The 24,346-nt window shown below is 34.0% G+C and overlaps 1 protein-coding gene across 1 annotated transcript in view; it reads right to left on the bottom strand.

Moving 5' to 3' along the window:
• Positions 1–23,927, bottom strand: part of fj (four-jointed box kinase) — a 53,866-nt gene extending 29,939 nt beyond the window's left edge. The window contains exon 1 of the mRNA XM_077436354.1: positions 23,588–23,927. The gene's annotated coding sequence lies outside the window, so the exon portion shown is untranslated. The remainder of the gene's footprint in view (positions 1–23,587) is intronic.
• Between the last annotated feature and the right edge of the window lie 419 nt (positions 23,928–24,346).

The raw sequence follows: 24,346 nt of genomic DNA, 5'->3' as shown, positions 1-24,346 counted from the left end.
TTTATCCGAATTTTTTTCCCCACCGGCCGACCGGCCACTCCTTTTACTCCTATTATTATTTTCATCAATCAAAACCGTGATTTCGTAAGCGAAATAGGTGGGAAAAAAGGCGTGAATTGTCGCCGTCGACTTTTTATTTCACGTATTGAACTGTTTTATTTTTTTTATTTTTTTTAGAGTGCTCCGAGAGCGGTCACGATTTCGTCGAGAGAGCCAGGCGTGTCCTAGGCGAGACATCGGACGATTTTCAGCCCATCAATCGCGACTGCAGGAAACGGACAAATTCAAAGAGAATAATAATATCCACGAACGGTTGTTCTCTTTTGACCCGAATCTCGAAATTTCCAAACCGAAACGAATTTCGAATTCTTGGCTAGAGCGGCGTTAACGGTTTCGCAAAACTCCACAAACGGAGAGCTCTTCTTGAATGAGCGACATTTAACAGTATTTATCGATTTAAAAGAATACGTATACGTAACGGTGCAAATTTACCAAAATCAACCAGACATAATTATATCCATTGAATTTCCATATCCAAAATGACAGATTTATTTTTCAATCCTTTATCTACATATTAGATCTACGGTTGACTTGGATATTTGTGACTCCAAGTCGATCGTTTCCTATCAGAGTTTGGCAATTTATCTGATTTCATTGTTGAAACGGTTCCTCTATCAAATTGGCAAAACCTATCCTGCCCGCTATGTTTGTGACATGAATTGTCGTGACAAAAATGTCACAAATATCTGAATTTGATTTATGTATAATATGTTAAAAATTATGTACAAGTCTAATTCCATATGGATTAGTTAATTAATTAATTAATTATTAATTTCGTGTTCTTCAGCCTCTGGAAATATAGCGATGTATGTAATAAAAATTTTTTGTTTGTAATTAATAGTCTAGGAAGGCGCATTGGGGTTTACCTGTTAGACCTTTCTGGTATATCTATGTAAAAAATAAATATATTATTTTTGAAAACTGATAAGACGCCTATACACATGTATATATGTAAGTACAAATCTACGTATACTAAAATAAGCCATGTTGAGGAATAAAAAATACTAAAAGATGGCCCAAATTAGCTCAGTCAATTCTTCAGATCAAAATTTTCCCAAGTAATGTAATATTGTATTGTCAGTGCGATTCTGAAAAAAGTTCTTGAAAGGTATCTATTAAATCCTATGTACATTTATGTAGCTAATAATATTAATAGTCCTCTTCTTTCTCGTTTTTTCAATGCTGAGTGTCATTTCTTGTTATATGGGATCAAGTGGACGATTCTATTCCTCTATCCTCTATTCTTCCTGGTCCTGTGCCAAGTTAAATGCAGTATTTAGGGACCATCTCTTTGATTAGATCTGACCATTTTGTGGGAGACTGTCCTCTCTAGTGTTCCAGTAACTACTAGCTTCTCAGACTCTAAATTCTTCCTGGCAATAAGACCAAATTATGAAATAATCATTTTTCTAAATGTTGTGGAGAGTTTCTATGAAACTGCTAGATCTTTGAGGATGGAGATGTTCATGGGACTTGCGGTCCAATGGAATGAACAACCAGCACCACATTTCAAAGACATTAACGTGTCTTGACTCCATACAATGCAATGAGGATCACCAGAAATCGTACCAAACGGATTTTCATCTTCCTCATTATATAATACATAGAACGGTACCTCCTTATCTTATACAGATTCCTATTTTTCTGTGGATTTCTAATTGGCATCCTCCTTCTCTTGAGATCAATACCCCATGTTAATAAAATCGTTAACTTTCTCGTAGTTTTTTAAAGATTGGATTTTATGTGAGACTTGAATATGTCATTGAAGAGGTTTATGTTTTGTTTATGTTTATCTTTAGACCCAGGTGTTAACTTTCTATTTCTATTCTACGAAGTAGTTGAGACATTTTATCCTTATTGCTGGACATTAACGTAATGTCGTTCGCGAATCTTATATCGGAAACCTTTCTGCCGCCTATTGTTATGCCATTACTTCTCTCATTATATATTCCCTATATTTGTATATTAAAAAAAAGACTATGCATCCCTGTCATAAATATTATTAGCCAAAGGTTTTGTTTAAGACTAATATTAAATGAAAAACCATTAAATATTGATGTTCTTTTATCTTTCTTAGAACAATTTGGAAACAAAGAGTCGTCAAATCAAATGAATATGAAAAGGAAACTTGAAAATACAACAAATAACTAAACAATATGCACTTCATATAAAAATAAGAAGTAATATATACAGAATATACAGATGAGAGAATTATGGTGTTTGGACTGAAGGAGTATATTTATTCATTATTAATTTGAAAAGTTTTATTATTTATATTGGCAATGCGCGTATAAATTCAACGAAATGCGCCAATGTTTAAATATATGCAAATGAGTGGCGCGAAAAAGGGGAAGACGGGTTTGAAGAATTTACCGCATCTAATATTGGATTTATGCGATGCACCATTAACACTTCGTCTTAAATTTGTCCCAGCAGGAGTGGGACTCCAAAAACAATATTTGACCGTCTCGAAAAATTACATTATGCGTATTCGAAGAACTTCGAGCGTCGAAAACGCATCTACATTCTGCATACAAACACGTATAAAATCCATCGGAATAATAAAAAAAAAAATTGAATCTCTCACGCGCGTGTGTGTGTGCGGTAAACGTTCATTTTGGCATCCTCTATGCATATGCAGAGCGAGTGTATGTGAAAATTTTTATATTTTAAATTATAAAACAGCAACGTGGTATAAAATATCTGGAGGCGATCGATCACCTGCGAGTCCTGAGCGAATTTGCAACCTGCAAAAGGGATCGTTTTAGATGGATTATACATCGATCGTTTCGAGGGCCGTTGCATAAATTTTCGATGACTCTCCCCAAAGATACCTTTCTTGTGTATAATAATATAAAAAATCGAACATTCTGGGTGTTATAAATATGGGGCTAGTTGATTCATTCGACTTGTACTCTTGTATTGAATATCATCATTATAATTATCACGTTAAATTTAAAAAATCGACTCGTAAGGATGCGTTTAAGCTACATATATGTAGTATTATATACACATCTACTTTCATTATGTAGAATTAATTTATAAAAATATGAGAAATGATTTCAAAATAGTTATAAAATCAATATTATAACTATCCATAGATCAATGATTGTGTATAAAATGATTGTGTATATAAATTGATTGCATTGTATCTGCATAAGTGCACTCGTCGCTTTGGAGCGATCTGTAAAGACGAGTGTTCATGTTCTATGAAATAAAATAAAATAAATCACAAACAAACGAATATTCATAGTCGCCATTTTATATGCAATCGTTTGAAATTTAAATAGTGATTTTTTATCATTACATATACTCCGTTTTGTAAACTTTGATCTCAATTGCTAAACAGGTATTGAAATATACATATGCAAATAATATTTAACTGCATACATAAGACATTTTAGATACTTATTTGCTAAATTGTAAATAGGTTTTTGAGCTCTTTTTCCTATAATGCTATACATTGACATTAGAATAATATAATACTATGATTACTAACAAAATTAAATTAAAATTGTAAAATAGAAAATGATCAGTAGCTATTAAAATATATATAAGATGTATTGTGAACATAATTTAGTAATAATAAAAAGCATTTAACCTTTGAAGGACGGAGCGTCGAGATCGAACGAGTGTCCCGAACCGGGGTCAAGTAAGACCCCAGTATTTTTTAATCAAAATACAACTTCTCTCAATACAAATGGGTTCAATATATATCTTATTAATCATTTTATAAAAAAGTTTTAGTCTTATAGCATGTTTTTACCTATTTTTGTATTAAAAAATAACGACTAGGATCAACATGCAAACGAACATAGGCAAGGCCAACAGGCAACTGCATGACTCAATAGCCACGCGCCAAAAGCGACGAAAACAATAGCTTAGGAAAATTTTGTCTCGCATTGATTCATCGATCAACAAGAATATGCAAGCGAACAGTCAAACACATGACTTAATGCTATAGCATTTAAATCATACTTTGGAACGTAGAAATGTATTTTTTTTACGATGTACCCCTTTTCTAAAGCATACAAAATCTATGAAAATAAATTTCTTGTAGTTCATTCTAGAAATACAAGAAATATAGGGTGTATAGCTTTGAAAACCACATAGTTATTACGAAAAACGTAAAAATTGGGGCACTTGCATACCCCACTTCGGTGAGGGAGGGTTAAAAATCAAAAAATAATATGAATTCAAGCATTTTAATACAGCACGAGGATCTCAACCGCACAATAAATAAACTATACAAATTTAGATAAAAATCCACAAAATATACGACAGGCAGGTTAAAAAAAAAATTCGGATGGATAATATGCAAATTTGATCCGATTCTGAACCGAATTACATTCCAACGGTTGATACCAGAGCCTTAAAAATCCCTACACACGATACATATCACACTCGCAATCGATCGTATGTATCTTAATTATTATGAACAAGGTGTTTTCGGTGTTGTAACTCGATAGGGTTTATATAGATCGGTGTCGCGTTAACGCCCGATTTGCGCGCACGATGTCCGAGAATTTCTCGAGAGACGACCCTTCTTCGTCCTTTATTCGGCAGCAGCAGCATCAGCAGCCCGATATATAACTGGTAAAGAGAGGAGAGAGAGAGATCCGCCTCTGGATATGAAGGTACGAGTATCGACAATACTGTTAAGCGCCGCTGAAGCGGCAACACCGCGCCTCAAACAAATTACATATACCTCTATACATACATCGGACCGGGTTTTCGGTTTAAAACTTTGCAAATATTCGCCATTTTCTTTCATAAGGATGTTCGCGAGATGTCTTTCTACAGGTCTGATCAAAAACATGACCGTTTTATGCATCGTGGCGCTTTTGTCCGATCGACTTCTCGCCCGGACGAGTATTACGCCTACATATATATTGTGGGGTAATAATTGGTGTAATGAAATGTTTTGTTTGGTTGTTTGCGGATCATTTCAGATTGTGTGTGTCTTTGAAGAGCAAAATCGACCGTGTAAACTGATTTTCCGTTGTCGGTAAATCAATTCGTATTATAAACGTCAAGCTTGTGACTTATGGACGATGTTTCTTGCTCGCTTTGTACTGTTTAAAGTGAAAGTGATTTAATGTTCTATTTGATTTGTAGGGAGAGTTTCAATTTGAATGAATTCATATATTGGATAATTTTGAGATGTGTATGTACATATATAATCAAATGTGCTTATTGTTGAACCGTTTTGGTCAAAGCTTTTATGGGTACTTCAAATCAGCGTCTTCCACGTGGTGTTGCACAAACTGTTTGATCCCAAAATGGCGAGTTATATTATAAATCATTCCAATATTCAAATCAAATCGGACTTAATTTTAATCTATCGGTATATATGTACATATCCGTATTTGATTAGTGTTAAAAAGCTTGTATGTATAGACAGAAATACACTTAATCTAATCTAATATATAATTTCGAAAAAGACTTTGTATGTATGTTTGTTGGTTCGTAGAATCCGTGACGTTCAATTTAATAAAAAAAAACAAATAAAATAAAACTATTCAAATATTTAATTTTATCAAATGTTTCTATTAGATTAGTCATGTTTAAGCGGTTTATATTACAAATACCGAGCGAAACCGGGTAAAGGCACCAGTACTAAATATAATTATAATTAAGAAATTAGGAAAATGTGACAGAGACGAGTGGAAGCGTGTTGGAGAGGCCTTCATCCAGCAGTGGATGGTGAATGGCTGTAGATGATGATGATGATGACTAAATCCCGGACCCTGAGGGGGCCGTTTATTGTTCAAATGTTGTAAATGAAGGTTTGCCGAACCTTTTTTACAAAGCATTTACAACAATTGAATAATAAACGGCACGCTTCCGGTCCTACCTCTAATGATGACTATTACAAGTAGAGGTAGAGCCGGAAGCGTGCCGTTCTTTTTTTATTGTTCATTTTTATGATGAACCTTTTTTTTGCACTCTAGCTTTGTAGTTTGCTCTATTTCCTGGAAAATAGACCCAAAACGCACTGTTTTCTGGGAAAAGCACGCTTCCTGTCCTCCCTCTAATTATACGTAGGGTAGGACTGGAAGCGTGATTTTTTCAGGAAACAGGGCAAACTACAAAGCTAGAGAGCATAAAAGAGGTTCATCATAAAAATGGGTTTGGTGCATCCGCTCTAAAATCGCCAGATTAACAGAACGGCAGCTTTAAACGTAATTCTCGTTTCCTCGAATGATAGATTGCACATCAGATGACGAGTAACCTTTCGATGTGCACATATGCAATTATTAAAATTGAGTTGGATCTTTCTGGCAAGATTCGGAACATATCGAATCTTGCCTTATTAAACTCGCCTGAAAGATCCAACTCAATTTTAATCATTGCATCTGTGCACATCGAAAGGGTTACCCGTCATCTGATGTGCAATCTATCATTCGAGAAGACGAGAATTGCATTTAAAGCAGCCGTACGTTAATCTGTCGTTCAATTTGTCTGGCGATTTTAGAGCGGATGCATAAAAATGAACAAAGAACAATGAACGGCGCAATGTTTGTCCGCTCCTTAATTATAAGCTTAACGAATATACGAATCTTTGAAGCTCTATTGCAGTATATGTATGTAGTAGCACCCTAAACAGACATGAAAGGTAGATTGCCGACGATTTTTGAACTGCATCGCGTGCTCTTCGCCTTTTGATATGGATCTAAGAAGCAAAGCAAGGAGTACTCGAGGAGTGCAGTTTCGCCAACGGGTCGGAGCCCCGGCGGGGGCCCAAGAGGGGCAAGGCCGGTGGAGACAGGGGGCCCTACGGGGGCCAAGGGGGCCTCCGACATGTCACCAGAGGTCAGAGAGCCGCGGCCGCATAACTGCGACGAATTCCTCAGCAGCCACATGCTGCGCGCGCGCATCACGAGCGCCAGGACTCGACTCGGACCTCGCCTCCCACCTCCCCCTAATCGTCGTACCGGCTTTCTGGTTCCCCTTTAAAAGTCGCCTTCTTTTTATTTCGTCGTCGACGCATTTTTTCGCCGTCGAGCTTTTTGCATACACACACACACTCGCGGTATAAAGAGAGAGAGACGGTACCGGTGCTCCCGCTGCGTGGCCTCCGCCGTCTACCATTAATGGTGGCCGGAGGGTGGGTGGCGGACACCACTCCCCCCAGGCCATCTGTGTCAATGGGTATAAACAAACACACACTGGCATACCTCTCTTGCAATGTTTCAAATCGGCAACGTGCTCTAAGCACGATTCAGTCAGAGTGGACATAGCTTACGAGTAGCTTTGGGTCGGTAAATTATTGCACTTGCACTAAAGAATAGTAGTGGATGGTAAAATTTCAACTGAAAGCAACCTTTTTTGGTATCGCGGATCGCTAAAAATTTGTCTCAAATTTCGTGATAAAAATGTGTTATTAAAATCAATCTTTTTAAAATCTAAACTTTTTTCTCAAATTGCATATGTAGTATGGTAATTGGACTATTCGTCACATTGGGGTGGTCACAAAGACAATTTTTGTCATGAAAATCGCGAATAAACAATATTTGGCACTCAAGTTCTCGTAACTATGATAGTTATCGTTAGTATGATGGACTTTTCGGCTGCCAGATGTTCCGTTATAGAGATTTTAGTGACTTTGTGACGAGTAATTTGTGACCAGTAATCACCGAACCATGTAGTATATGTAAATACGGGTCTACGTGACGAGCCAGAATGTTAAATTACAGAAAACACAAATATCGGAAGGCAAAGATCGAAAATTGAAAGATCAAAAAAAAGGGCGCATGGTAAACGGTACATACTCACTTAATTTGCGAGAGCAGGGTACAACGGGAACAAGAGGAACAGGCTTTTCCTACCGTATTCTGCGCGCGCAAATTAATACGGGAGGAAAAGCCTGTTCCTCTTGTTCCTGTTGTATCCTGCTGGCGCAAATTAAGTGAGTATCTACCGTTTACCATGCACCCTTTTTTTTGATCTTTCGACTTAAGATCTTTCGATTTTCGATCTTTGCCTTCCGATATTTGTGTTTTCTGTAATTTAACATTCTGGCTCGTCACGGAGACCGATGTAAATACATATACATATAGGGATGTTAACATATTAAAAATAAAATATACTAAATCTAATATATAATTTGGAAAGAGACTTTGTATGTATGTATGTATGTATTCTTTGTTCGTTGGGTCGTAAATCCGTGACGTCATCGAACAAATAATTCAATTTTTTTGCGATTCAAAGGAATTTAAGTCCTCGGGGGCAAAGGCGCTGAGGGCGAAGCCCTAGGGGGTGCAGACGCCAGGGGCAAAGTCCTAGAGGGCGCAGACGCCAAGAACGAAGCCCTATGGGGCACAGCCGCGGGGGTGCAGGCGCCGGATTATATATTTTGGCATACATATAATTTTTTATAAAATACTTACTATATAATATGTTTGTTTGTTCGAGACAATCGATTTAATAAAAAAAAACAAATGAATATTCAAATGAATGGTAATTGGATTATTACGCACATTGCGATCGCCCAAAAGACAATTTTTGCTATGAAAATCGCGAATATGGAATATTTTGCACTCGAGTTATCGTTAGTATGATAGTTATCGATAGTATGATGGACTTTTCGACTGCCAGGACTTTTGGGCGAGCGCTTTGTGGGCATGTATGTCCATATATGCTTCAAAAGCATTCCGAAGTAAATTTTTTTTATAATTTTGATTATTGCCACCACAGAAAATCCAGATTCGCATAAATACGTTGACGAGAACTGAATTGAAAGTCACAACGCCTTTGCACTTAATGCAAGATACCCAGATCTAATGTTTATCCAAAATTCCATTTTTTCTTTAAATAATATCTTCAAATTGCTGTCATTAAATGATTCAATTAGTTTATATTTTTTCATGGGTGAAAGCTATTTATTATTGGATTAATTCACAAATTGATTCAAAATCCATAAGTTATTTTAACAAAAAATATTTTTTTTAAATACCTTGCAAGTTTTTTTTAAATCTAAATATGTTTCTATTAGATTATCTGTTTTCTTTTTGAATCAAAAATTAAAGTTTTATCCTTTTATCACAAACATTTCGCAAATGCCTTTATTAAGCCTTTCAGACCAAATCCTCGTTTTATACTTAAAAGCAGTGATTTTGTCTTTCATTACAAATACGTTACTTTGTGAACCTTGTAGGGAAAGATTGGGATAATTCATAATGGAATATATGTATGTACATATATCACCGAGATAGTGAGATTTGCTACCTAATCAGCATTCACAAAAAGTTGATTTATTCTCTTTTAAAAACGTCTTCTTTCATCTCTATTTGTATATTTCGATAAGGCGAGGACTCTCCCGGACCCCTGAGATAAAACCCAATCTAAAGATAAAACCAAGGATTCCAATCAAAACACCATAGATACATATAATGAAGCAAACAATACTGCTACAATTTAATATGCCAATATATATGTACTATCCGATGTGTTTGAACGGCGTCAAACTTCGCCAGACGATTTTTTCAATAATTAAATCAGCCATTTTTCATTGAATTCACCGACGAATGAATGAACTAGCAGCCGCAAAAACCCAGGAAGTGTATCGGCCTTTCTTCTACTCATAATTGATTTAAATTCACCATCAAATTACCAGTCAACACTGTTCGAATCGAGACGAACGCTTCTTTTATACGCACATAATGCCGAACTTGAACCAAGTATTCAATTTCGCGTCTCAAAGAATTAATCGACGACGAGAGAAAAAAAAACCGACATCGTTCGATGACAAATTTTTCGATTAAATAATAATTAAACCGCAAATTTGTCGGCAGATCGTGTCAAGTTCGATCCTGTGAGTTTGACAAACTTAAAAAACACACTCAATTGTAATAAACTTGGCAATTAATCGTAATATATTTCACTGTCTAAAGTTCTTGGTCTGATTGTAATCAAATTCAACCTCCATTTTGCACTTCAGATAAAATCAATAGTGAGATTCTTTCGGCAAATCTCTAAACAACATATTCTACGGTCACTATTTCAAGAATATATAGGATACCAATTAGGGCAATCCCAAATAACAATACAATAATCTTAATGCTGCTGATCCAAGTAGATCGTTTCCTATCAGAGTTTGCCAATTTATCTGACGTCAGTGTTGAAGCGGTTCCTCCATCTAATTGGCAAGAACCATCCTACCCACTGTTACAACTACTTGAATATGATTTCAAAAAATTATTATATATAACATATAGTCAGCAGCATAGCTCGGTCGTTAAGCTTCTGCCTAACACCGAGAGGCACCGGGTTCGATCCCATGTAGTACCAGTTAGTACCATTCCCATGTAGTACCATTCGATACCAGTAGCGTGGTCTAGTGGTGAATGTTGAATTATCTAGTACTTGATGTTACGAGTTCGATTCCCGTTAAGTCTCGCTATTGGCCAGACCTAGGTTTGTCAAGGTCGATCGTTTCTTATCAGAATTTGCCAATTTTTCTGATTTTCATTGAAACGATTCTTGTAAAATAGGCGTTTCCTTCCCAATTTTCTGTTGCGAACCTTTAGTTATTGTTATATCTTAGTTTTCGCCATATTGCTCATATTGGTTGTTTTTCGAATATAAAATTCGTATTGTTACATGAAAGTTATTCATCGTTATTTATCGCATTAATACGATATTTGTAATATCTGACGATAGATGTCAGATATTGTTTAGATTTACATGTATCTATGTAATAATGATGTGGACCAGGAAGACCCATTTGGGGTTTACCTGTTAAGCCTTCCTGGTATATTTGTATATACATATGTATGTATGAGCTGACCTCGATTGAAAATAATTTTTCTGAGTATATATGTAGTGCAGCTGGTCAGACCTGTATATTTGTGACTCCTGGTCGATCGTTTCCTATCAGAGTTTGACAAATTTCTCTGATTTCATTGTTGAAACGGTTCCCGATTAAAAATTGGCTATAATCCTTCCTACCTACTATGTCACCACTATTTGAGTATGATTAATGTACATACAATTCATAGATGTCTCGTTAATTTGAGAGTTTTCAGTGTCTCGTACTTCAGCGACTTGTATAATAAAAATATAAAAAAGGAAGGCGCATTGGGGTTTACCTGTAAGGCCTTCCTGGTATAAAAATATAATAAAAAAAAATGTAGATGTCTCGCTAATTTTCTTATATATAGTATTTGTATTATGCTTAGATGTCTGGTCACATTGACGCGTTAAAGTATTTTGTAATGTCACTGTGGCTAATATGTAAAATAAATAAATAAATTATGGCATACATGGAAGATAAAAGACTGCTACTAAGAAACACTAAAACAGGGATTTAAGGGAATTGAGACGATCCTAATTTAGTCCTTATGTCAAAATATTGTATGTTATAATATTTGACCGCTATAGTTGAATGAGGCCCACAGTGAGATACGTTCCTGTGTTTTTTTTTTAATAAAACAAAATTAAATATAAAAAATAAGTATGTACTAATTCAATTAGTACTTACAACTGTCGAAACATTAAAGTTTTAATTAAGATGCATCTTATTTGCCGCGAGTGGTTTATGTTTACGAGGAGCATGAATCATTTGGTGTAACAGGCCGCGTCCGAGAACACCTTATCATTTTTATTTTGGCATAACCGATACCTGGAGAAGTTACGCGACTCGTAAAATTTCGACAGGTAGAAAAAATTCGATCTGACGGACCGCCACCGAGTGCGTCATTGGCTCTACGCTATAAAAGTCGCTCGCAAAACCCGGGCATAAATGTGTTGATAATATCTTTAGCACGACCGCTCTGCTTCGCTGTCTCCATATGCATCGTAACGTGTAAAATCTTTATTAAAAATCATAAAAAAATGGCAACATCTACTATGTATGTAGTTTACGGCCGAGTCAACCGATTGTTCTTGACCATCAAATTTAGATTATCTCCCGTGAGAAAAGTTATATTTACTGTCAAACGTTAGCGCAATAAGAATCTCATGCGCAATAAAAAAAAAAAAAAAAAAATGAAACAATGATTTGTATATTATAATATTCAAATTTTTAATATATTAATTTGTTTACCGTTATTCGTATGTGTATTATATTATATATATATTTTGACGTTATGCGATTCGATAGCCGAGTATAAAATGTAATATACGATGGATCGATCGACGGTCTTCAAACTGTTTTATAATATATATGTACGTATGTATTTTGAATGATTTTTGGAAGCGTAGATGACGTTCTTAGCATATTAAGAGCTGTCGAGTTTTGATATAATTAATGATGGTTCTTTAGTCGAGCACATTTTTCCGTTGATGTTCTCGCATTAAAATTGTCAACCGGTTCGCTGCTAATATGCTCCAAGATTATGTACACTTTTATTACTACCATAATATTATGCGGAAAAGGTTTAGTGATCCATAACTTTTTTATTGATCATTTTTACGTATCCATTTCCAGTACCGAATCTAGTTCTTTATAAGCCCTGTGCATTTTTATTTTAGATATTTTAATTAGATTGGACAACTGTATATAAAACATCTCCTACATAAACCAGTATAAACGAAAATATTCGAAGACATGGATGAATTCCCTTTATTTAATTTTAGTTTATATAATATTTACCATTTCCATCGTCAACTCCGAATCAAGCTACTTTCTTCTTGGAATCTGTGCATCGTTTGCAACACTCTAGTTATAATTTTTATCAAATATTTTAATCAAAGCATTTTTGACCGTATTTTAGACACTGCAAATATTATAGTTAACAATAAATTAAAATTTACAAATAAATTAACACAAAGCTAAAATTGAAAATTATGACAGTCATACAAGTCTCATGTTAAATTCGACAACGAAAAGCATTACATGGAACATGGTAGAATTAACGTTGACAAAATCACTTCAAAAAAGCATTTTTATTTAAATAAAACTATCATCATCATCATTTACAGCGTCAACTTCTACTACTACTACCTTTCCAACACGCTTTTATTTGACTTTGTTTTGGGAAACTCTCAAGGTGCAAAAACACATAGAATCGTACGGCATAGACTTGCTCATGGCTTCCAACTGATAAGGGCGTTGCATCATGTCACTATTAATTCGTATGATTTTATTATTTCGACGAGTTTCTCCTACATTTATAAATAAAGTTAATCTATTGTAGTTTCTCTTGCTTATTTTATTTTCGTATATTTTGCGTAGTTGATATTTTCTTTTAGATTTTATTTTTGCTATCTTATTTGATTTTTGTATTTCTGTACTATCAAACCTCTGTTATTATCAAAATTATTATAATATAATATAATACTCTGTAATATCAAAACTCTTAGGTTAATCGGCTTTACCGCTTTTCCCAAATATTCTTAAATAAATAATATAAATCAATTTCTTCATACATATATGGGAATCACCGTTCATTTACATTGATAAAATATCACCGAAAACATTCCAATGGGTGAGTTTTGGGAAGATCGCGACGGCACAAACTAAGCATGCCAGCGTTTTTTTTACATTTATGAAACCATCTAAAAAAAACACGTACCGCATACGGTTCTGTATGTCTGAACCTTCATCCATCTCCTTCCTCGAATTTTTCGAATTTTATCCACCCAATTCCTGGCCTTCCTTGCACCATTCTACAATCTTTCTGGTACCATTCAAGCGCTTCTTTCATCCGTATATCATCTTTTCTTTTACATAGCTATGCGACCCACCCATTGCCGTTTTAGTCTCTTATCCATTATATCCACTACTATTTACTAAAAATTATTATATTTTATAAAAATTAGTGTATTGATATAATTAAGTGACATTTTATACAGCAAAATGCATGACATATATGACAGCAAAATGCAATGATTTAAAATCTGAATGGAAATTGCAAGTTTATCATTTACGATATTTCAAATACAAACATACCATTGCAAACGATAACATTTAAGAATTGTAAATAGGTTTTTGAGCTCTTTTTCCTATTACGCTGTATATGTATATTAACATTATAATAATATAATACTATGATTACTAACAAAATTAAATTAAAATTGTAAAATAGAAAATGATCAGTAGACCAGTAGCTATTAAAATAGATATAAGATGTATTGTGAACATAATTTAGTAATAATATAAAGCATTTAAAAATCAAAATCAAACGATAACTTGAACCGATGCAACTTTTTGATCGTATCCAACCACTTTGAGAGCCTCTACCTGTTATTGTGGTAGAGTCTACCACTAACAATGCGTCGATTAAGATTGGACAGGTATGCAAAAATGTCATCAAAAGACACATTCCTAACAAACGCACGTACATATAAGTTCATAGATACATACGATTTCTCCGAATGCGTAATCCGTCGCACGAAGAGAAGATCGACGAATCGATCGAATACTTACTTACCGACACGAAAAAAGCGACATAAAAAACACGCACACACATATGAGAAGTACGTATGTAGGTATACACGATCGTATCGATCTTTAACATCGCGAAGATTATCCAAAAAGGAATGGTCCTCGGCCGTGTACGTGTACAGAATTGAGTCTCGAGGGCCGCATCAACGTCCATCTCATTATTGTCGATGCGACATGTGACAGGGGATACGGATATTTCAATCGAACATCGAATATATACAATATAATACAATACACATGTGTTCATGAGTGACGGACGCTCTTTCACGCGGATTTACCATTTTATTTATAACCGTGTGTGTATGCCGGGTTGGTTTTTGGGTAGTCGGTGAGACGTGCAGTCTATGCTGAAGATATTTATTTAGTCTCTTTGAATGGTATGTGGGGTCAAAAATGAAAGGTATTGTCCTTGTATGCCTAAAAGGAAACCAACCAAATTGACAATGTATAGGTAAATAAGAATAAATGATGTCTAATCTAGAGATATCATGTTCTGGTTTTGTTAGAAGGGAATGAAGTAAATGATAAATACATATTTAATGATGTAACAGAGATGGATCCAGAAATTTTGAAACAAAAATTACAATACAAACTTTATATCTACATACTGAATGGGCCAAATGTCATGAGGAGTCAATATTTTTTTTAATTAATTAACTTATTTCAATGGTATTCTATACAATGAATGTAGAACGTATGGAGATTTGTTTCATAAGATATAAAAGATGATACCTTTTAAATGAGGTCCATTCCTGTTGCCTTCTCCCAAAGCAAGAGCATTCTTCATGACTTAAGCTAATTTTTGATGAATTTCTGTACAAATTTTCTTTTTAAAGTGCTCGATGAGAACGTGCATATATTATTTGCGCTTTCAGATATCCTCACAGGAATAAATCGAAAGCTGAAATATCGAGAAATTGATTGCCCCTATTGCTTCCCAGTATGAGACTGTCTAATAAAATTTCGAACTTAAAGTGCTTATATGTAGCACAGTTCTTCTCCTGATAAAATAGACTTAAATTATAAATATAAATAATGGTGTTTTTATACACTGTTAATCATAATATATGACAGTGAAGCTTTCAATCAGTGAATGACATGCTAATCGTTACGTTATAAATTTTTCGGTTTTTCTTCTATTTTTTTCGACCCTTTTAAAAAGTGCGCTCTTCACAAGAAAATTTCAGTATAATTATTGTATCAATATCATGTAAATAAAAAAAAATTAACAAGTTTAATTAACCAGAAGTGGGATTTTTTTTCGTTCAGTAAAGTCTTAATTTGGATAAAATTCGTCAACTGAAAGTAGCAATTTTTGAAAACTTTTTGTGTGCTCTTCACTAAAAAATTCAAGTATAATTCTTGTATCAATGTAATGAAAATAAAAAAATCACTAATTTTAGTAAACCGGAAGTGGGATTTTTTCCTCTTAGAAAAGTCAAAAATATTGTGACCACGATTCTTTCCACACCCCTGAACGTATCAGACTGAAAATTTATAATTGTATTCTTTACGTACTAACTTAGAACTAATAAGGTTTTGGTCAGAATTCGTAAATCGGAAGTAGTATTTTTTTTAAAACAGTTTTTAATCATTTGATTTTGACCTTTTCAATTACTTCTATCTTCTTGATATTTTATGATTATACTATTTATAATAATATTAATTAACGAAAATATTTTGAAGAAAATCCGACAACCTGAAGTAGAACTTTTGTCTTGTATAAGTTTGCCGTTACATTAGAGCTCAATCTTATATAGAAAAACTACGAATTGTAAATAGGTTTTTGAGCTCTTTTTCCTATTACGTTGTACATATTAACATTAAAATAATATAATACTATCATTACTAACAAAATTATTTTAAAATTGTAACATAGAAAATGATCAATAGATCAGTAGCTATTAAAATAGATATAAGATGTATTGTTAACATAATTTAGTAACAATAAAAAGCATTTAAAAATCAAAATTATATGGAAAATGTTCTCATAGTCGATATGCGTGAATGTTTACGTGTGCGTCATTTTCTAATTTTGTTTTTTTTTATACTTCTTTTTACCTTAAATATATAGATAAAGTCATGGGTTGGTCACATCCGATTTTTTTTTTAAATAAGTAAGATGACGTCAGAAATTGTAAAATTTTCCTACAGCTTTATATTTACCTTACGTTCTATTAAAAAATGTACAAAAACATAAGTATTCGATTTGAAATAAATAAAGTATGAAACAAAAAAAACGATACGGAAAAAAAAACAATATATTTTCTGTGCATATTACGTATATATTCCAAAATGGCGTCAATTATAAGAATTGTAAATAGGTTTTTGAGCTCTTTTTCCTATTATGCTGTACATTAGCATTAGAATAATATAATACTATGATTACTAACCAAATTAAATTAAATTGTAAAATAGAAAATGATCAGTAGATCAGTAGCTATTAAAATAGATATAAGATGTATTGTGAACATAATTTCGTAATAATAAAAAGCATTTAAAAATTTAAAAAAGCCTAAAAAAAATCGTAAGTTCCACAAGACTCTCAATATCATAAGGGCCAATCTTCAAAGCAAAACCCAGATTAATCAAAGACCGTGAGAACTTCCATATAAAAAACAGACAGACAGGAATCAATTTAACACGCTTACGAACGTACATATAGGGAGTAGTAAGTAGGCAGGGAGAAAGACAAACACGAATCCGATAATGACAAATCGGCGCAATTAGGCCTGTCTCGCCTTCCCAGCCAATTAACATGCAAATATATTTGTAAACGTGTAATAAATAGCCTAGCTTAAGACGTGTGACAAATTGGTGAGGCGTCGTTTACCGCTGACGGCGATGTTAATTAATTCCTCATTGGACATTCCTCGGTTTAACACGCTCTCGAATGCGATCTCGTATTAATTTCATATCCCCCCACCTCATATTCAATGTAATGCGTACAAATTGTGGCTATATAATATATATATATACATACATATACACGGTGTGTATGTTTGTTTGTACACGCCCATCGATGAGCCGATAAACCAATACCATAAAAGAAATTAGCATGGGTTTTGATGGGTGTTTGATAGTGTCATATCTTCATTCGAGACTTGTCGGAGGGGTGTGGTGTTGAATTTGTACCATCGGGTTATTAAAAGTGATGTTTGGTCGATCAATTTTGAATAAATACATATCTCGGAACAGATGTGAACAGCTGATCGGTCGAATTGAATCAAAATTAGACTATTAAAAGCCTTCCTGTTAGATCAGCGGTTACCAAACTGGGAGGCGCGGACTATTGCCAGGGGAGGCGCCAAAACTTTTTAATAAAAAAATAATTTTCATACCATAATATCTACAAATAAATAAAACTTCATATCGTAGCTTAACAGTAAAAATTCAATGCATGAATGTTTATTTTTATTTTTATTTCATTTTTATATACACATTTAATTAGCAACCTTTCTCGAAGATAACCTCTCGATAATTTTATTGTTAAACTTGCCTATTTGGTTGAAATTTTTGGAAAATTGAGGGGTTTCAATAAATAAATGCAGGGATCAAAAATACATCCACTTGTTCAAAAAGACAAAGTAAAAGCTTTCATTAAAAAGTTGATGTTATGGAAATTAAATTTACAAAAGAATGAATTGGATATGTTTTCACTTTCCAAAGATTTCTGGGCCACAGCCAATATTGAAGCAAGTAAAAATCTTTTTATTGACCTCTTGGATGGTTTAGTGCTGCATTTTTCCAATTATTTCAAAGACCTTGATTTCTCAAAGTTTTTGTGTATACAGAATCCATTAAACTACAATGAAGAAGACGAATTCGAACTGACAACTATCGAAAAAGAAAAATTGATAGAATTATCATGCGATAGCTCACTAAAAAAAGTTTCAAAATGAAACCATAATTCAATTTTGGATGAATCTTAGTGGAGAGTATGACTCTTTGTATTGCAAAGCAATGCAAGTGTTTCTACCGTTTGTAACGTCTCATTTATGCGAAACGGGCTTTTCGGCACTAGCTGCAATGAAAACCAAATATCGAGCCAGGTCAATAGTCGAAAAGGAGTTACGAGTGGCACTCTTCATATTGCCCCCAAGATTTGATAAACTTTGTGCCAATAAACAACAACATCATTCGCATTAAATTTTGATGTGTTAGATGTAGTTTAATTAGTAATTTAATATAATAATAAATATACGTGTTCGTAAAAATTTATGATATAGCAAAACCTTTTTATTATTCTGTCTATTGTAGTGTTCAGTATTTTTTTTAATAAAGGTTTATTATTTAAAACGTGTCTATATTATTATATATATTAAAAAATAAAAGGTAGGGAGGCGCGGAAAAAAAAATTTTTTTTAGGGAGGCGTAGTAGCATAAAGTTTGGAAATCGCTGTGTTAGATGATTGGAATAAGTTCATGCCCGATTTTAATACATTGTCTAAAATAAAACGGGCACGAACTTATGCAATAATCCAATATATATTAGGGTTATTATTTTTATAGATATACATACATATACCAGGAAGGCTTGACAGGAAGACTCCAATGCGCCTTCCTAGACAATTAATTAGAAACAATGCAGCATTTTATTATGACATAAATCACTGTATTTCCAGAAGCTGAAGAACACGAAATAACAATTAATTAATTACAGAATTAATCCATTGAAACATCTATGGATTTAGATTTTGTACGTAATTTTTACAAATTATACACACAATAAATACAGAAGATTTGTGACAACAGGAATGGTGATTTTTTGCCAATTTTGAGGAACCTTTTCAACAATGATCAGATAAAATTGGCAAACTCTGATAAGAAACGATCGATTTGGAGTCACAGATACCCCCAAATCTAACCATTATGTAAATGATGAGGAATTAAGATGCATACAAGTGCATTTGGGCGAATGGTCACCGTTTTTATATAAAAAATGCTACTTTGTCTGAAGTTTTGCATTGAAGTATGGATGTAACTTGGACATTGAGCGACAAAATGTTTCACGAAGACCAATCCAATCAAAGAAGTATGGAACGGTGTATGCTCTGCATAAAGAAGTGAGATAGGAGACGGAATACGTATGTAAGAAGTATGACAAGTGGATCTAGTGAGAAATAAGAGATTGAAATGGCAACGAACGGGTTACGTAGCCAAAAAAATGGACGAAATAAGTGCTAGAATGATACCCAAGAGCATGTAAAAGAGTAAAAGGAAGGCTGCAAGGAAGATGGATAGACGAAATTAGAAAAATGTGTTGTCAGATGGGTGAGAGTTGCGCAAAACAAAGACGAATGGAATAGAAAAGGCCTTCATCCAGCAGTGGATGGTTAATGGTTGTATGTAAATGATGATGTAAATTACAGTATGAAATACTACTAGTCATTGAAAGACGGTTTATTAAGTAATTAAATATGCAAGATGGCTTTATCATCATAGTCAGTCGGTTATGATTATTAAAAAAAAAAAATGGTAGTTATATTATGTCTGTATTTATTTATTTATAACTATTTGACATTTTTTGCATGACTTGCCGATTGATGCGTGTTTTGCCACGGGTCTGATTGCAAAGTGTGAGCCTAATTGAGGTAAAAAAGGTGTGGTAAATACATACATAGTTCTAACCAAGTAGGTACATAAGTGTTAATAATTAAACTTCTAACCACAATATATCGTATATCGTATAAAAAAATATATCTATGTTTATTCAATTCATTTTGTAATGGATTGCGACACATGACAGTTGTAAAATCCAAAAGTATGAATTGCGAAATAAATCTTATGAGAGAAATAAATAAATAAAAGTCGGTATTATGTTCGCATTGTATTGAAGCGTGCGATATTTTCGTACTATAAAATGATTATGTTGTGCAAACGTTCCCCAATCCCTTTTATAGCGAGACATCAAATAAATTTCGTACTAAAATATTATATATGGCCGGCGCTTTGTTACAAAAATAAATACATAATATATTATCGAACGACACATTTCAAATTAGGCGGCGATCACACTTTTGAAACACGAGAAAATACAATAAAATAAAAACGACTCACAAACAAACACACACATACAGAAACTCGTAAGTACACTATTTTATGCTGTCGTTAAAAAAAGTCCGCTCTAAAAAGTTCTTATAAATATATCATTGGTTCATTTGAGCGTGTCAATTAGCGGTATATTTTATGTATCAGTTTCCCTGTAAGAGAGTTAACGAGTCAGAAATATACATATTTATATGCATACGTACAATTTCAAGTTGGGTATATTTTAAAGTGGGGATCGAAAAATGCACATTAAAATATTTACGCCTCCCATGTTATATAAATAATAATAATTACATGTAATAAGATATTTTACGAGCCGAGTTTCGAAGTTTGGGAAGTTCACGATGTTCATATAAATAAATAAACACACGGTCACTACCGTTAGCGTTGCATTCCGTTCCATATTCGCAAGAGATTACATATTATGCACAATTAATTTTATTGCGCCAGTTCTACACGAAAGTTGCAAATTTAAATGTGTCCAATGACATTTTCAGATGATGGAAAAAATTAATAGGAATGTTTCAATGTTGCAAAAGTGATCTCGTGGAACTAAATACGATATCAAACACATCACGCCAAATATGTACCATTTCGAAAAGTTATATATTAGTGTCAGTAAATTGATCTATATATATATATAAAGCTCAAATACTTACTACAATAAGAAACCAATCGGAGTTATTATTTGTTATGTTTAATATACAAAGAATGATGATCAAATATAATTTGACTTTCAAACTTTTTATATAGGAAATATGACATTTGTATATAAAATTTATATAATCTGAATAGTGTTTCAAAGAATACTCAAATCATAATTTAATTTTGATTTGTCACAGTTGGTAAAAAATGTATGGAAAGCTTTTAGATGAAAAATTGTTCAAGTACTTAGTACTCAACTAACAGGGCGATGAATAGAAAGTTAAGATTTTTTCGATTATGTCAAATACTTAATAACGTAACCTTTGAAAAATATACACCTTGATGAGTTAAACTCAATCCTAACTGTTTAAGTAATGGTTGTATTCTCTTGTAGTAAATGTTTTAGTATATATTTAGCATATATTGGTATCATTTTTTAATCACGTAAAAAGCAACGTAATGAAATATAAATGTTTTAATACATATTTAACACGTAGACATATGCAAAACCATTACTAAAGTAAATATACCATTATATAGTAAGTAACTAATTCAACTAATAAGTTTTCAAATCTATAGATTAAGCTTAACTAACATATGGCACTCAAATATTAATGGAATTTATAAGTGCATATTCAACATTTAGATATATCTATATGTATATTAGTAATATTTTTTGATAACGTGAAAAGCAACGTAAATGTTTTAATACATATTTAACACGTAAACATATGCAAAACCATAACCAAAGTAAATATACCATTATAGTAAATAACTAATTCAACGAACAAGCATTCAAATCTTTGCTAACTATGGCACTTAAAAAAAGCTTTGCTAACTATGGTACTCATATATTAATAAAATTGAATTGCACATTTGACAGTTAAAAAACACACAAAAATTCAATATGTATATTTATGTACATATATAAGAACATCTGTAAGCTTTTGCATACATATTGGCAACATTTTTTGATCATACGAAAAACAACGTAAACGTCTAAGTATATATTTGACACGTAAACATATTGTCAACATGTGAAAATCAATTATTAAAGTAAAGATGCAATTAATGTCATACTTATTCAACTGAGAAACTGATGTCAACACATGTTACTAATATATCAATTGCATTTTATTTTATATATCTACATATTCTACATATCTAATATATAATTTCGAAAGAGACTGTATAATTGGTTCGTAGGATCCGTGACGTTCAATTTAATGAATATTCAAATAAATTTAATCAAATGTTCACTATTAAATTGGCCATGTTTAAGCGGTTTATATTTTACAAATACCGAGCGAAGCCGGGTAAAACCACTAGTATGTAATACATTTCAGTGACCGGAAAAATGCACTCGAGATAGTTGCACTCTCGAGACATCCAAACTTTCAAAGATGCTCAAAGAGAACTGACGCAATAGAATTCCACAAAAAAAACGTCAAGGGGGTATTTGTACGTTATCCAGTGGCGGCTCGTGAGAATTCATAGTATAATCGGTCTGTAGTAGCTTGTTAACCATACCGGTGATCAAATACAGACAAAAATAGCATGCATATGTACTATACTGGGAGGTCTGCAGCCCTACAGACCATATGTACGCCAAAAATAGCATGCATTTGTACTATACTGGGAGGGCTGCAGCCCCGCAGCCCATATAGACAACCCGCCACTGATGTTATCCGAGGGTGTTAAACTTTTTTTTTGTGGAATTATATTGCGTAAGTTCTTTTTGGGCGACTTTGAAAATTATGACTATTCAGGGCATCTTTCCGGGAGCCTAAATTTCAACCACAAGTCATTATGTATATGAGAATTTGTAATGTTTTTTTTTTTAAATGACTTAATTGATAAGGGGCCGTTCAAGTATTACGTAAGCACTATAGGGGGGCGGGGGGGTCTTTGCTTTGCTTATTTTTGATGACATGGGGGATGGGGGGGTCGAGATGGTGATTACTAAAGCCCGGACCCTGAGGGGGCTGTATATTGTTCAAATGTTGTAAATGCATTGTTAAAGGTTTGCCGAACCTTTTTTACAAAGCATTTACAACAATTGAACAATAAACGGCACGCTTCCGGTCCTACCTCTAGTGATTACATCAGCAGTAGTTATTTTTTTTTACACATTGGCAACACAGAATACATTAAAAGAAAAATGCATATAGGTACCAATGTTTACGTAAGCTTACGTAACTTTTGCTGACAAGGGGGAGGAGGGGGTAAATAATTGTAATAAATCTGCTTACGTAATACTTGAACGGCCCCTAAGTATTGTTTGGGCGCCTTTGAAAATTATGACTATTCAGTGCATCTTTCCGGGAGCCTAAATTTCAGCCACAAGTCATTATGTATATGAGAATTTGTAATGTTTTTTTTTTTTTTTTTAATATGACTTAATTAATAAGTATTGTTAGTGAAAAAAAAAATACTCACATTTCCATGTATCAGTCTGATGAGAGAGTCGTCCAAAACTTTCAACACTCAGAAATCCTCAACACACAGAAGAAAAAAAACCATTCAAAATAGTCCCAGAATCACACAGGCCGTGTCCGAGCACGCACCGAATTCACAATAACAATCGGCGAAACCACTGAAAAGTTTCACTCGCGACGCACACGCGGACAGCGAAAAGTTCACGACGACTGGTGAGTGAGTGGAGACGGGAGAGTCCATTCGCGACACGCGTGCCAATATGAGTGACACGATGTGACATTCCAGTGACGCGTCACACCCAAAGACACGTCCGTCTGCGGCGAAAACCGGCCGCACTCTGACACAGCTCCGAGCCGACTCTGCCTGCACAGAAACATGTTTGAGCAAATACTTTGAGCCGGGGGCGGTGCTTGACGCTCGACGCTGATTGGCCGAGGGGGCGGACTTACGACTGTAGCCGAGCGCTGGCGAGTCCGCACGAAGCGTGCACCCCCTCGTTTGAACTCGTTAGCAGGGTGTGCCAAATCTTCGCGAGTCTTTTTTTTTCGCCGATAATTAATTCTGGTGTTAATTAACCCTCCCTTACCAAAGTGGGGTATGCAAGTGCCTATGTGGTTTTAACTATGTGGTTTTCAAAGCTATACACAGTGGCGGACTGGCCATACAAGCGAACATGCCCGATGGCATGTGGGCCCCACATGCCATCGGGCCCTCAGTAAAATTAAATAACTTTGTAACTATTTCATGTGTGTAAAAATT

The sequence above is a fragment of the Arctopsyche grandis genome, chromosome 8 (assembly GCF_051622035.1).
Source record: "Arctopsyche grandis isolate Sample6627 chromosome 8, ASM5162203v2, whole genome shotgun sequence".
NCBI lineage: Eukaryota > Metazoa > Arthropoda > Insecta > Trichoptera > Hydropsychidae > Arctopsyche > Arctopsyche grandis.
Note: the sequence above shows the minus strand (reverse complement) of the source record. Positions and strands in the feature narration are given on the sequence as shown.